The 16,774-nt window shown below is 40.1% G+C and overlaps 1 protein-coding gene across 12 annotated transcripts in view; it reads right to left on the reverse strand.

The window, feature by feature from the left end:
• The window catches only part of LOC135107481 (serine proteinase stubble-like), a 237,911-nt gene that overhangs the window by 40,879 nt on the left and 180,258 nt on the right, over positions 1-16,774 (reverse strand). For all 12 annotated transcript variants that reach the window (XM_064017387.1, XM_064017386.1, XM_064017385.1 and 9 more), the window contains one exon: positions 11,720-11,820. The gene's annotated coding sequence lies outside the window, so the exon portion shown is untranslated. The remainder of the gene's footprint in view (positions 1-11,719; positions 11,821-16,774) is intronic.

A 16,774-nucleotide genomic window follows, 5' to 3' on the forward strand; every position in this document is an offset into this window, starting at 1 on the left:
ACTCATGATGATTTTCTGATATCTAATAAATGCGTTGTTGTGATTACCTGTAAGAATAACTCTCTCTCTCTCTCTCTCTCTCTCTCTCTCTCTCTCTCTCTCTCTCTCTCTCTCTCTCTCTCTCTCTCTCTCTCTCAGTCCCTGTTTGCTAACCTCTCTCTTTGCTTCTTCAAAGTAACCGTTCATCTCGAGTGCTTTTGGACATACAAGAACGAAATCAATGCAAGTGAATCACGCGGGCAAAGAAAGTTTGTGTGCAGAATTAAAGGAAGAAAGTTTTCGGTTGCAAGGCACACCAAGTCTTGAAGAGTCATGATGTAGTGATCCGTTAAGAGGACACCTTGCGTATTAGGCGAGGGAAATCTGTTTACAGAATGACAGGATTAAAGTTTTCGCTATAAGAAAAAAATTAATAGTTTGACTTAGTGCGGGACTCTTGCAGTGATAACTCAATCATGAGGCACGAAACTGCTACTAAGATGAGGATGCACCACTGAGGTAAAGGCAGTGTTTCCTGCACGTACAGATAGATAACTGTCAAGCTAAACTTGAAAAAAAAAAATATTATATAAGAAATGTGAATGAAAAGTTAAAAAATATATATAAATTACGAGATAAGACAAAAGAAAAAAAGGTCTATGAAAGCATTTCCAAAGCGATTTCTAGAACGGTCTTCCCTCCAACCACGAAAAAAAATCAGCAAACAACGCACTGCCTGCACAACACAACACAGCCAGAGGCTCTCCTCATCTTCCTGCTTCTCGTCACAGCGACACACAAACACACGACAAAAATTATACTTCTCGATTCAGTACCAAAGACAAAGGGAAATATCGCAACCAAGTAAAAATTTATCCTAATTAGTTCATGTCAAAAGGAATCCCTGTATTAGGTGGCGTCCTGTCTCCCCCAAAGAAGGAAAAGTGTTCTTATTGATAAAGACACTGAGGTATGATTTTTTGTTGGCTAAACATTCGCTTGAAGGAGTTCAATTTTTTTTTTCCACTTTTCAGAGACGTGTATCAATTTCCACGGGTTTCTTATTACAAAGATTCCCTTTCATGACTTACCCGCAGGTGTGCCTGACGCCGCCCCTCACACACGCAGGACCATCAGACTTTCCGCATCCGAGGGTCTCAAAACAATAACATCCATTAGTTCCAAGGTGAAGGTCGCCCAACAGAGCCCTTGAGCACTTGGTGACGTGCATTGTCCACCTGTACCTTGATTCTATACGCCTCAAAAAAAAAAAAAAAAAAATTGTGTTTTGCTTGTGATATTCGACACATTTAGTGCCGGAGTTCAATTTTTATCAAAGTACGCAAGTGATGCAAGGCCAGCTTGTATGTACTGTAATATGACTGGAAATAAGCATGTCTCAAGAGCTTTTAAGTCATGAAAAAATGAATGCATCGGATCAATGCCATATCATCACTCTTTTTCTTGCAACAAATTAAGAACATTACAAGTGGAGCTTAGATCTACGAAATACGTGCATGCTCTTCTCTCACAACAGCACCAATATCATGTCTTACTGCCAGCTGACTAAGGCAAGAACAGTCATGACATTGATCTTTCCTTTTATATTTATCCTGTTAGTTTCTTTTCTTTTTTTATTTCATCATATAACATTCATTAGTCTTGTCACTTTGCTTCAACAATTTACCTATTTTTTTGAGCATTTCCTTCTTCCTTCATGATAGGCTGGCCCAGGGCGTGGTGTCCTGCAAGTCTTGTAGAGTGAGGAGTGGCAGGAAGCTCCCGCCTTCCGTTCACCTCTTGTCTGTTCTGCTTGGTGACCACAACACTGGCAGCCCTTTATCCTCCCCTTCCACTCCTTACTTCCTCACTACTTGTTCTCTTTGCTTCCTTTATTCTGCTCATTGTGCTTCTCTTCTTCCTCTTGACTTCTTTGAACGCTCCTCCTTCTCCTCTTTCTCCTCCTTTACGTTAATAATATGTAATACAGTGTAATATAAAGTGGTACCTCTCCCAGAAGCTTAATTTAGCCTGAACATATGTATAATTTTTTGCCAGTGTGTTTCGTTATATATATTTTGCTTTTCTGAGTCATCCACTGTTGTAAATAGAGTTTTTATGGCTTTCACATATGGACCATAACCAAAATTGCATTAGTCTTTGTATTTTTGTAGTCAATAAATCAATAAATACGAGTATAAAGAGTAAAACTTACACTGGATTGTAGCAATGAAAATAAAAAAATATAAAAACACAAAAATGAAACAGATCTTTATTTCCTCTGCTTAATTCTGTGTTTTCTCACCCCCACAATCCACTCACTTGTCTAATCTGTACACTCGTTGCTTTACATGACTATGATCAATGAAGTATACTAGCGCTGCAGCTCGTCATTATGAAAACATAGCGAACATCACACTCCGCTTTGATAAACAACACCTGCACCTTCAACTAAGACGTCACCACCAGCGCCGCCAACCTACGCAGTATCAGTACGGCTGGTGAGAAACTCCTTTCGTCAAACGAGAGGGAAAACCAATTACAATAAGTAACCAATTCTGTGGCGGCGGTGGTGACGGCAACACTCGCACACGCCTAACGGAGTCCAGCCATCACCACCCTCACCACCCTCACCACCGCCATCTTCACCGTCAATGTCCTCGTCCCCTCTGCCGTCGCCGTCCTCGCCGCTGCCGCCGCCCCAGCAGCAGCAGCAGCAGCAGCGTGAGTCATAAAGGTTATTCCGGGCTACAGTAACGTTATGATGTTTCATCGCGGTACTAATGAGCGGAAGGAGGACGTGTGTGTGTGTGTGTGTGTGTGTGTGTGTGTGTGTGTGTGTGTGTGTCATCATTGTAATGTATCTTCATAATGTATCGCTTTTTTGTACTGTAAAGGTGACAATGATTTGGTAGAGAGAGAGAGAGAGAGAGAGAGAGAGAGAGAGAGAGAGAGAGAGAGAGAGAGAGAGAGAGAGAGAGAGAGAGAGAGAGAGAGAAATTAACAACAGGGAGACACACACCTGAAGCAGTGATAACAAAACGTTCGAAAGTGCAAGGCTTTTTTATTTTTAAATCAAGTGTGGCTTTACTAAGGGATACGGACAAAAAAAGTAGAAATAAGCCGCTATTAATGAAGAAAAATCCCCAAGGTAAAGTTAGTTTGGTCGCCGAGGTATCCGATTCTCTTCTGAGCGAATTTCAAGTCAAGAAATAAAAAAAAAAAAGAATAATCATGAGTCAGTGTTATAGAGCTCAATAGTAAACTGAATGAAGAGTGAAGATACGTGCATTAAAAATATGAGTAGAACAAGGATGTAAGGAAGAATTAAATGATTAAAAATAAAAGCCGGTGTAGGGGCACAATGGAAAAAAAAAAAAACATGTAACCAGAAAATTGAAAATAAAGTTAATCACAGAAGCAGCGGCAAAAACACTGAAAGATACAACACCGCAGTGGACTGTGAGAGATTGAAGACACTCACTTAAACAAGGAGTGTTGGTGGGACAAATAACCTTTGACTTGACGCTGTTTAGAAAGGCAGCGTGAGAAGAACCTCTTTGCAGATGAGATATGCACCCCCTAGAAGTGTGGAGTCCTTATATGGAGGCAGAAAACGGGAGAGGGGGGAAAACTGTTGGAGACGAAACAGAATGTGCATTATCATGACTGCTGTGTAGTATGAGTAGAAAAAAATAAAAATAAATAAATAAAAATGAGTCAAAGTAGAGCATAAGATTATTTTTGAAGACTCTAAAGTTCTATCTGTTCAATTGAAAAGTTATGCATGCATCAGAAAATAAACGATTTATAACACCTCTTCTTCAGTAATGGTCCTTCCGTCTGATAAATGACAACGAAAAATTAATGGCATTCGTCAGTGTATGAGTGAACAGGACAATCAATCTGTGAAGGTCACTGAAGAAAAGCTATAAAGCGGATCTTATATGATTCCACCCACAAACACGTATGAAAGACATGGCTATACAGATATAAAACCACTGTATTCTCTGTCAGTCAGCGGAGGTGAAACAAAAAATCTTGTACCTTAGAATTAATAAAGATAAACTGAGGAAGCTAAGCCTACATAACAAAGACACAGATCCTCGTAATACACCGAAGGGCAAACAGATGGAAGTGTAACAATCATATCTTTTGGCAGATGTATAGTGCCAAAATGAACTTCAGTAAGGACGGGTCGAAAGACAGCTCAGGAGCGAAAAATTAAGAACGATATATAAGTATGCATAATAAGGAGGAAAGGCTGATAAAAAAAAGATATTAGTAATGACGATGTGGAAAAGTGGTAACGTAAAAGTAAGGAGGAAAATAAAGATGAACGAGAAGGATAAAACAATGAAATTATGAGGAAAACTTAGTATAGAGAAGGAAAATAAGAAGTGAAGGAGGAAGGAAAGTAAAGGCGTGAAGGAATTATACGTGTGTGTGTGTGTGTGTGTTGTGTGTGTGTGTGTGTGTGTGTGTGTGTGTGTGTGTGTGCATCACTGAAGAAGCTCTATTTTATGGTGTGCTTAGCGTCACCTGCGGTCACCTAAAGGAAGCGATTTTGAGGACGTGCCCTATGGGGGAGGAGGAGGAGGAGGAGGAGGAGGAGGAAAAAGAAGAGGAAGAGGAAGAGGAAGAAGAGAAGGAAGAGAAAGACGAGGAAGGACTGATAACGGTAAGAAAATAACAGGGAAAGGACAAAGGCACATTATCACATGCTGGCAATATAGTTCAATATCGTTAGACTCATGACAAAGGGAAAAGCGACACCGTGTGGGCGTGTAACCATGGAGTATGGAGAGCAATGGCAACGGAAACAGTTCCATCACTTTCTTGCAGAAAGTTAACATACATATCATCTATATATTAATCTAAGATTAATTTTTGTCTGTGTATTTGTTTGTACGTTCTGTGGCACCTAAAGCGGAAAGTAAAAAGAAGTAATAATTAAGTTTTATCTAAAATAGACATCACGTTAAAGTACAATGAAAGGCATAATTTTCTTCATAAAATTTTCATTCTTCTGCTTACACTCAGCCATCACGTGCTATCTGCCGTCATTCTCACTTATTTTCGCACGCTCTCTCTGTACCTTTTTCGTGTAGAATATATATCTTTAATATACGAGTGATTTCAACGATTTTCTGTGAGAGGCATCTTAGCGTAAGGATGTGAAGACTTAATTGCCTATAATTTAACGTATGGTGTGTGAAGTGCAGGATTCAGGAAACATTCTTCGTCTTAAGGCTTTACTCAGGAGGTAATAGAGGCATAGTTACAGAGTCTAATCAGAGTGGATTGTAGTAGCAAACTGTCACTGATCAAACAACAAGCTCTAATGCCAACTTCGAGCGTAGGTTTGAAGCATCGAAGCTGTATAATACCAAACAGATATTTTAACACTTCCTTCATCGCAGTGTCTATCTTACCTAGTTAAACATAAGCCTAAGGGAGGAAAGCAGGATAGTTGTTGCGTATTTCCTACTAGAGGCAGAAAACGATCAAACCGAACGAGGATGTGAAGACAACCTTTCCTTTTTCATGTTAGTCGTCACCACAGGACAACATAGCATATAACATACGATCTTAGGGCGCACACACACACTCACACACACACACACACACCCATATCCCTTTTCTCTGCACTGCACACTGGTCTTGAAGAACAGATGCTCATATAACGAAAAAAAGCTGTAGAACATTTAACTAATAACAGCTGCGTCGAGTGGCACAGAGTCCAGTCAGAATAACTACCTTACGTATACCCTTTTTCACTAACCCCCTGTCATTCGTACAAGGAAGAACGTTTTGAGTCGAAATTTCTTGTTGCCCCACCTACTCGACTAACACACTTGACTCCCTCCCTACTCCATCACCACTTCTCTTTCCCTCTCGTCCAGCCTTCCCTCCCAATCACCACTCCTCACATCCACTCGCTGAACAACTCTTTCCTGCACTTAAGAATCTTAAGAATCCTACGGGCAGTCTTAGGCGAGTTCTTGCTATTTCCCATGAATGACCGAGGAGGAGGAGGAGGAGGAGGAGAAGTCTTTACGCCTCAGTAGTTTTCCCACATCACGAGGTTCAGTCCTTCTTCTCTACTTCCCGCCCCTCCACCTCCTCCACCTCGTCCCTCACTGTCCATTCCTCAAACCCAGCCATTTTCTCTCGCAACACATTAATTCAGGGGCCAAACGACGAGGGATAAAAAATCGCGAAAAACACAAGGGTGAGGTAAGAAAAGTCAACGCATACGTAGGAATGGTTAAACAGCCTCATCTTGTCTGCACCCTTGTCTTATACGAGGGCTTATTTTTCCTCTCCTTTCCGATATGATTTATGATGATGATACTGACGATGATAAAGATAACGTTACTGGAAGGACCTACTACTACTACCACTACTACTACTACTGCTTCTACTAAACAAACGTTTCATATAGACATACAGTATTACAACGTTCGCATCTTAAATACATATTTCTTATAATGAAGTTAAATATCCACATTATAAAGCGCGCTTGGTGTGTGTTGATTTATTCGTCTGTTTGCCTGTCTGTCTGTCTCGCTTTTTTACAATGACGAAAATTAATTAAGGGATAAGACTGACACTTCAACACGGGCTGATCGATAACCGGCACTGAAAAATAGTGACGCTTCAACAATTTCTTCTTTATCAAGTCTTAAGCAGAAAACAATAATTCGAAATGTAAAGCAGGGCAGAGCAGTTGAGGTGAGTGGATTCACTCTTGGGTTGTGCACTTAGAGTCTCCATTCCTACACGTTTTCTGTGAACTCTGCCCACTGAGTCTCTTCGATTTTCATTCAAAAGGTAGATTTAAACATTTCTCTAATTTTCGATAATCCTATGATCTCATCTTTTAGGGAACTGTCATCTTGAGTAGCCTTTCTTCTTCCTTTCTTGATTTAGCCTTTGGCTAAACTCACTCACACATAAGAACAACCATTTTCTACATCATTATAGCATGTTGTGATTAACTTTTTTTTGGTGGGAGCAGCAAGTTGAGCAGGATTCCTTGTTTATCCTATATTCAGTATCCATGACCAGTCTCCTTGACACACAAATGAAGGCACAGATGCGCAGTATACAATATAATACGAATGTACGGAAAACTTTACAAATGAAAAGAAAGGAGGAAAATACGGGAAGAAACATGGAGAGATGAAAGATGAGATGAATTATAAAAAAAGGCATCAGGAACGGATGATAAAAATAATGAGATAACGGAACAAGAGAAAATGTATTGAAGATCAGAAAGAAGAGATAACACGGATGAGAGGGAGAGGAGGCAGAAGGGAACGTAAAAAGATTAACCAGACCAAGAGAGAGAGAGAGAGAGAGAGAGAGAGAGAGAGAGAGAGAGAGAGAGAGAGAGAGTAAAACCAAGCCCGGCCTCGCTCAGGACTATAGGGATCAGGGAACGAATATTTGGGAAGCAAACACGGAAGTCTGTGGGTCTTCTCACCCGCGGCCAGGCACACGGGTTGTTGATCCTTCGCGTGTCCTTTGCGGGTGGGGCTGTGTGGGAGAAGCTGCCTGGGGGGAGAGAGTGGCGGGAAGCTCTGTGGCTGTGTGGGAGAAGTTCTGTGGCTGTGTAGAAGCTGCAAGGGTAGGGAGGGAGGGGAGGGTAGAAGTTGTGCGGAGGAAACTATGTGAAGACAAGTGGGAGAAAGAATTGTGAGTTACTGATGAAAACTGTGATGTAGGAGGAGCAAATTACAGACAGTTTGGTGGTATGGCAATTCTGGTGTTTTTTGAGGGTGAATGAAAATAGTGCAATGAGAGCGAGAGCGAGAGCGAGAGAGAGAGAGAGAGAGAGAGAGAGAGAGAGAGAGAGAGAGAGAGAGAGAGAGAGAGAGAGAGAGAGAGAGAGAGAGAGAGCGAGGATTAAAAAATTGATCGAAGGAGTAAGTAACAGTGAAAAGGATGAGTATGTAAGGTACTGTAGGCGGGAGAGATGTAGACCTTGTGTGTGTGTGTGTGTGTGTGTGTGTGTGTGTGTGTGTGTGTGTGTGTGTGTGTGTGTGTGTGTGTGCGCGCGCTCCCGAACATGTAGATTCAACTGAAGGGTATTGCAAACAGGATAAACAAGGCGTGTATGGGAATGGCAGGGGATAGGTTTGCGTGTGTGCGTTTGTATGTATGTATGTATGTACGCAGTGTGTTGACCCGAGGATAGGACGTGAGCGTGAAAAAAAAAGAAAAACAATAAGAAGAAGCGTAAGGCACGAAATAAAAACAATAAATAAAAAAAAGAAAAGAAAAACAATATTAAGAAGCGTAATGGACGAAATAAAAACAATTAATAAAAAAACATAGCAAGGAAAAAATAAAAATACAAAACATGGAAAATCTTAAAGGTATATATATATATATATATATATATATATATATATATATATATATATATATATATATATATATATATATATATATATATATATATATATATATATGAAGTACCTGAATGAATCTTAAAATAATAATATAACCACTACCACTATTACCACCACCACCACCACCAACACCACCATCACAGTAGCACCAACAAGGGCAGGTAAGATGGCAAGGGTGATCTAATTAGCAACAACACCTGCTTGTCTCCTCAGGTGCGACCCGACGTGTTAGTATGACTGTGTGTGTGTGTGTGTGTGTGTGTGTGTGTGTGTGTGTGTGTGTGTGTTTTGGTGTCTGTGTGTCTGTGTGCCTGCCCGTGACGCCACTTGGGCTTGTATCACGTTCCATTCTCTCTCTCTCTCTCTCTCTCTCTCTCTCTCTCTCTCTCTCTCTCTCTCTCTCTCTCTCTCTCTCTCTCTCTCTCTCTCTCTCTCTCTCTCTCTCTCTCTCTCTCTCTCTCTCTCTCTCTCTCTCTCTTCTCTCTCTTGGATTTCCAGGGTAAATAAGTGCCCGATACAATGACCTCAAATGTGATTGAGAGGAGAGGATAGGAATCAAGAGAGGAAGGAGGACGAGAAATTGAAAAGAATGGATGACTAATTGTTCGATTCACTGATGGAAGGATGGACTGATTGAGTGAGTGATGGAATGGGTCACAAATAAAGTATCATGTGACCGGATGTGAAAAAAAAATAGTGTACATAAAACAAAAGCTGTCAGAGTGATAAAATAAGATGAGGTATTACAAGATATTCTGACGCCAAAAATAAAATTTCACTTTAAAACAGGTATCTCTCTAAAAATTAAATAATAGGATAAATAGGAAATAAATAGTGAGTGGATACAGATGGTAAAGAAAAAAATAATAATGTGGATAATAAAGATGTAGAAAAGTTTAAAAAAAAATGTGCTGGAGAGAAAATAAAGAAAAGAGATTTAAGATTTTTTTTTTTCAAGGTAAAACTCAATAACAATATGCAGGATTAGTTTTAGAAATTTAAGAATATATGGTAAACTCCCTTGTAACAATGTAGCATTCCACTCATTATTTAGCACAGTTTCTAATATATGTTTGCAAGGGGAAAACATTATTTTACGCATCGGAACACATTTTTAAGACCCTGAAAGTCACATTTGCAAGCGTTAGTTTTTGTACAACATGTCGCACATAAATATAGGAACATTCTTTCATACAAACATACCACACACAACAAACACACCCACCCACCCACACACATAAACCACACACGCACACACACACACACACACACACACACACACGCACAAATTGTCAAAAATAAATTTATATAAATGCTTACATAAAAATATATGCATTGATACATACATACTACTTACATACATATATCCATACATATATTAATACATATATGTACGTATGCATTACCAGAAACATGGTGGTACATACAGTATACATAAGAATGTATGTATGTTTATATATTTTTTGTTGTCTTTGGAGTCTAACATTTCATTTAGAATTTAAAGCCATCCCTATCTAATTTTTCATCTTCCTGTAAATTTAACTAGCTGTGTGTGTGTGTGTGTGTGTGTGTGTGTGTTCGCTCGCCAAGAACTCATCCATCTTTTATTACTTCAGCGCTCATTCATTTATATCTGATCCAATATTTCTCCAGATGAACGCCTCGCGTACACCGTTAAATCAACTTGAACGTCACACATTTGTTTACATTCCAGCGTGACGCGTGATCGAGCGTAAACAAACAATCTGACACCTCTCATGTTTACTCCTGGACGCACGCAAGCTGTGCTCCATGCCTGCACCATAACACCGCAACCTCCACTTCGGCGCCGTGGTGTTGGTGCTGGTACCGCGTGTAAACATATCTAGGCATACTGGAGGTGGCCGAAGGTAAACACGAAAAAGAAAAGAAAAGAAAAATGTATGTGGTACACCTTCACACATACATTCTCTAAATTAGTTCATGAAAATTAAATCGCAAAGTTTGTTGTTAATACCTACTTCATTTTTTTGTCTTTTCTTTGTTTTATGAGAAGATCAAGAGGAAAAACTGTGTGAAGTATTTAGTCCCTCATATATATTTTAGTTTATTTACATAGCCGTAGGAACATCGACTCATATAATGTGTTTTCTCTGATTCTTCACCATTTTTATCTTTCTATCGATAAAGAGAATGAAAGAAATATTTATGTATATCAACTCATCCTTGAAACCACATTATCAAATAGCTGCAAGAATATTATTTGCATGATTGTTGCTTTAGTTATTTATTTATTTATCTTTTTTTATCTACGTTGTTGTCTTCCGTTTTGTCTTCCTTAAAAAAAAGTTAAGGGAAAATTATGCGATATTTTATCAAGTCCTTTACGTGTGAGCTGTGTGCATTGGTATATACGGCGTCATTTGCTGGAACTGGTTTCATAATAAAAAATATCTATCGTTTCATTATAATTTATCTATTTTCTTTCAAATTATTGTAAGAATCCATACTTGCAATTCACTTTCATCTACAGCTTTTACTTATTTTCTTTCATAAAAACAAACATATTATGTTTATCAACTTCTTCATGCATAGTCTCTTGAAACTGCAGAGTGAAGACTTAAGGAAATTGCATGTTGTTTTTATCTCTTCCATATTACTTTTTCCCCCTCTCTCTATTCCTGGACAAAACACTTGGCTTGCTACTCAGGTTGATTTATTCTTTCCGGTTAAACACTAGATGAGCACCATTCCCCCAGTTCGTGGTTCTACATACATAAACGGCAGACCCTGCTATGCTATGCCATCACCGCCCTGCTTCACTTCCTCCACTTCGCTGACATGTGTTTTTCGTACCGCCACACTCGCGCTTAAGACACAAAATACGAGTCAGAGCAAACACTGAAATTCCGCTAAAAGTACAGAGCGCTTCGAAATGTAAACAAATACGCCAAAAAAAAAAAGAAGGAAAAAAAAAAGACAGTTACATGCTCTCTCTCTTACACACACACACACACACACACACACACACACACACACACACACACACACACACACATTTGCGTTTACGTAAGGTAATGTTTGTTCATCTTCCCCCATACATCTCCCTTTCGAAAATTAAGCCCATCCATCATTTTCACACCTGTCCGTTACTCTCTCTCTCTCTCTCTCTCTCTCTCTATCTCTCTCTCTCTCTCTCTCTCTCTCTCTCTCTCTCTCTCTCTCTCTCTCTTCCATTCCTCCAGGTGTGAGGAGAGAGAGGAACAGTTACGAGGCGTATATTGATAGACAGGTGTTAGAGAGTGGGTAGGAAATGAACACAGATACGTCTTACTTACATTTGCATCTTCGTAGTGTTCCGCGAAGCTAAGGGAGAGTAAAGGGAGGCATCGGTGAAGTAGATAACGGTGGTGGTGATGGTGGTTTTTTGTGGTTGTGCCTGGATAAATAAAGGAAAAATTGGGGTGAGATCTCGTATTGCAGAACATCTCATTGTGTGTAAAATTTCAATCGAATGTACATATTGCTTTTTCTGCTTTATTGATAGAGGGTGGTGATGAATGCGCGCGCGCGCGCGTGTGTGTGTGTGTGTGTGTGTGTGTGTGTGTGTGTGTGTGTGTGTGTGTGTGTGTGTGTGTGTGTGTGCGTGTGTGTGTGAGAGAGAGAGAGAGAGAGAGAGAGAGAGGAGAGAGAGAGGAGAGGAGAGAGAGAGAGAACTGGGACACAGATAAGTAAATAGATACACACACAAACAAAACAATACAAAGAAAAGAAAGAAAACAATAAAAATATCGAAAAGGATAAAATACTGAAATCACAAACCTAACACTAAACATGAAAAAAAAAACGAACCATGCAGAAAAAAAAAAAATCTATTACTCGTAAAAGAGACACTATTGACAAACACACCAAGGAGAACGGAACGCACGCCCTACAGTCCCAGAGAAACAAACAGAAAAACACCAAACACAAGGAAGAAGACACACGCGGGTGTTTAAAAATGACGTACTTCAGAGCTGTGTCAACAGAGGCTTATTGACACCTATTGTTTGCCTTACCTATGGCCTGTAAAAGTACGGGAGGGGAAGGAGAAGGAGAAGGACGAGGAGGAAGAGGAGGAGTGGCGGTAGATTTGAAGTGACGTGTAGCGGTGTCTTATGTGTCTATACGTTGAAATGCTTTGGAAACATGTCAGGAGTGTTTGGTTTGAGTTTACAAGGTAACTTCGTGTGTGTGTGTGTGTGTGTGTTGTGTGTGTGTGTGTATCTGAATAGGAAAAGGGCGAGAAAAAGGCTAGGGTAAAAAATTAATACAGATGCTAATATTATCATAAGTTTTCACACCGGCCTGAGATTTCCCTTTCGTGGTGCGCAGCGTCATCAGATTTGGGAATAGAAATACGTAAGACAGGATTCACAGTCACATCGCTCAGTTCTTTCTAGCAGAGAGAGAGAGAGAGAGAGAGAGAGAGGAAGGATACTTATGTAGTACTAAAAGAAATCACCCTTGTTATCATATGCTAATGCACTTTACGGTTGGACTGCAATGCTACTGTTATTCTTTTTCCTCCTACAACAAGTCCTCCTCCTCCTCCTCTTACAACTACTACTACTATAACTACTCGTGCTAAGGTATGAAATTACTTTTGCACCTTTCTCCCAGGCTTTACTCGGCCATAAACTAGAACTGTGCATAGGACGAGTAGCTGGAGTAATCTGACTGCTGTACAGGACACTAATCAAAACGCCTGTCAATAGCATCGTAAAACAAAGTGAAGCTATACAAGTGAACCACTGAGACAGATTAATTTATAAACAAATTTAACAAACTACCATCACCACAATGGGGATAACAGATGGAAATAGGTAGGAGTGTTTCATACAGGGACTGCCACGTGTAAGCCTGGTCGCTTCTTGCAGCTTCCCTTATTTCTTATGTTCTTATGTACTACCACTACTACTACTACTGCTAGCACCACCACCACTACCACCACCACCACTACCACCACCTTTGTTCGAGGGTAGGAAAAAAAGAGAAGGTAGTGATGAGACGAAAGGGCATAAGGACTGAACTGCTATAGATGTAAGGAAGAAAAACAGTGATTGTTGTCTTTCGTGCTGCTGTATGGAGATACTGAAGTGGAGGAGGAGTGTGGTAAGTGGATTAGTGGCTTTACCTTGCATGGCGCTGAGTGGACGAGAAGGAGGAAGGGAAAGAGTTGTAATGCAGGCGGGGATGAAAAGTCAGGTGATGGGAGTTAACGGGATATTGGCGCTGATAACACGGGGTGAAAAGTAACAGGAACTCCAACGATTTAATTTCTATGATTGTTTAAAATTATCAGAAGGGAAACAATTATTTTTTGCACTTATTAAGCCTTCCCCACGCCAGCTTCCTCACCACACGGGTCTTGGTTATGCTACGGCTGGCTGGTGTGTGTGTGTGCGTCAGTGTGTGTGTGTGTGTGTGTGTGTGTGTGTGTGTGTGTGTGTGTGTGTGTGTTGTGAAGCTAGTGAGAGTTATGACTGCTGTAATGATTCTTCCTCACCACAAAGCCTGCTGGGTGAGTACAGGTGAGTTCAGGTGAGAACAGGTTAAATCCACGGAGTGAGAGAGAGATTTCTTCTTCAATAAAGTAAAATGTATATCCTATATTGTTACATTCTTTTCTTTCAGTGTTAGTTTCTTCATAGTATGTGAAATAAGTGTTTCTTCTTCAGTAAAATAAAAAATACATCCAAGATTACTGCTTTTTTTTCACTTTTCATGTTAAGTTTCTCCATAATATGTAAAATAAATGTTTCTTCTTCAGTGAAATTAAAAAGTATATCCCAGATTCCACTTTTTTTTTTCTCTCTCTCTATTTCCATGTTAGTTTCTTCATAGGATATAAAATAAACAGTTTCTTCTTCAGTAAAATTCAAAATAAAATTACATCCCCAGATTCCTGTCTTTTTTTCTCTCTTTTCATGTTAGTTCCTCTACATTATGCAAAATCAACGGCAAAACTCAGACTGCTAGCCTTGTTTCTCCATGTCGCGGTGAGCAGTAACCACGAGGAGCACTTGTTTACTGCTCCATCCACTCTCCCTCCCTATCATTCCTCCGCCAGCCCGGGGCGTCATGAAGCTGGGGCCACTGTGGGTGTGCTACGGGGTCACCTATTCTCGTTGGGAAGGCATCATTTCAACAGACACATTGACAAACACACAGCCACACAAACGGACAGGTAGGCAGAATGCGTAAAAGGAGGGAAACTAAAATCACACTTAGTTTCTTATTCTTAATATTGTCCTTTCACTCATTATTTTTTTATTGCACTGCTCTGAAGAACATTGTAAATTCTAGTTTAGTGTATCTCTCTCTCTCTCTCTCTCTCTCTCTCTCTCTCTCTCTCTCTCTCTCTCTCTCTCTCTCTCTCTCTCTCTCTCTCTCTCTCTCTCTCACTGGTCATTACACTGCATCCTCTAATTGTCGCATCAAACATTCCTCTCTTCATTACGCGGCAACAGACAAAGATAACGAGCTGCACTTCTCCCAGCCGCTGAGATAAAGGTGCAATGAACTATTCCCTGTCCAGTCAATCAGTCGTGGTCGTCACCTTGGCATTAGAGTGTCAGCGTCTGGCTCCCTCACCGCCATCCCAGCGCCTCCTAGTCATGCTTGGGTCACTGGCGGGTCACTGAGGGAGATGCAATTTCTCTTTACTACAGCTCTTTGCCATTACGTCTTCTTTATGCTTCCTGGGGTCGCTGCCACTTTTCGCCTAGAGAGTCAAAAACAGCGAGAAGGAAGAGAGCAGGTGAGAGGCAGGCGTTCTGTCAGCATGACGTCAGTGAGAAGGAAATATTCACGCTCTTGAACTCAAAGGCCGAAAATACATGCAGTGCGTTTACAGTTATAGGGACGAACAGACTAAGTTACCTAAGTGTATAGGTTGTATCTGGGAGAAAAGCGCGGGAAAGACATCGAGGTGACTGAACGAAGAAGCGAAGGGTGGTAGTGAAGAATGAAGTGCCCCGGGGAACGGAATAGTATGGGCTGGGAAGTGTGTACACTGTCTAGAAAGATGGAGAGGGAGATGTGGAGGGTGTGTGAACTGTCCAGGGAGGCGTGGAAAGTCTGTCAACCGTCCCGGATGAAGGAAAGGAGATATGGAGGCTGTGTGAACTGTCCAGGAAGGAGAAATGGAGAACTGAAGAAGATATGTGAGATTTCCGAATAGAAGGGAAGGAGATATAGCGAACCGAGATGTGCAGTCTGTGTGAACGGTCTCAGAGGGAGGAGAGGAGGAAGGCAAAAGACCGGAGGGACTCGAGTGAAACAGACACGCAAAAAAAACAAAAAAACAAAAAAAATCCATGAAAAGAGGAGGAAGCCAGACAAATAGTAATAGCATCAGTGAGTGGGAATAAATTGAAAAAAAAATGAGGAAAACTGTGCATACATAACAATAACAATGACACATGCAATATCATAGAATTAAAGCGATAAAAAAGAACACAAGGAAGAAACAAATTTACGTTTTTTTTTTTTTACCTGAAGCATAATTTCACAGACACCATAATAAAAAGCTAAACATTACTTAAAGAAATTCGCAAAATCACACAAAAAGATAAGAGACAGAGCATTAAGTAATAAGAGAGGATGCAAAAGACACTGACAAAAAGTTTAATCAGGGTGGATAATGTTAATACTTGCACGTGAATGCAAGAAGACAAGCGAAAAACCATGAGGATTAAATAAGTGAGATTGATGAGACCTAAGACTAAAGTAAAAGGAAAGAGGAGGAAACGTAAGACAGTATAATGGGGTATAAAGGATGAGAATAAGGGGAAAAGGCGAGCATGGGAAGAGTGTAAAGACGAGAAAGAAGGGAAAGGTGAACGGGTGAAGGGTGAACAAATAGAGAGAGAAAATAGGGAAAAAGCAAATGAAAGGGCGGGTTTAGAGAGGAGGGGTCAAGAAAAATACGAATAATAGTAACAGAGGAAAGTGATAAAGGTGCGGAAGAGGAAGGAAATAGAGACAGGAAAATCATACTTCCACTTTAAGGAGAAATGAGAGGATAAGAAGAGGTAAGGAAGCAGAAATACTAGGATAGCAAAAAAGAAAAAAAAATGAAAAGAAAAAAGATGGAAAAGAAATAATGATGATAAAGAGGGAGAAGAGAAGTTCAAATGAGATGAAATAGGGAAGACAAGACAAGAAAAAGGTAGAAAATATGCTCAGAAGAAAGAAAAAAAATCGAAAGAAAACTGGAAATTTGAAAAAAAACAAAGGAAAATGGGAGAAAAAAGTGAAATATATGAAAAAAGTCATTCAAAAAATATATAACGAGGAAAAAATAAAAAAAGAAATAAAAAGAAAAAATAAGGTATGTAACAAGATGT

This window comes from Scylla paramamosain, chromosome 15 (genome assembly GCF_035594125.1).
Source record: "Scylla paramamosain isolate STU-SP2022 chromosome 15, ASM3559412v1, whole genome shotgun sequence".
Lineage (NCBI taxonomy): Eukaryota > Metazoa > Arthropoda > Malacostraca > Decapoda > Portunidae > Scylla > Scylla paramamosain.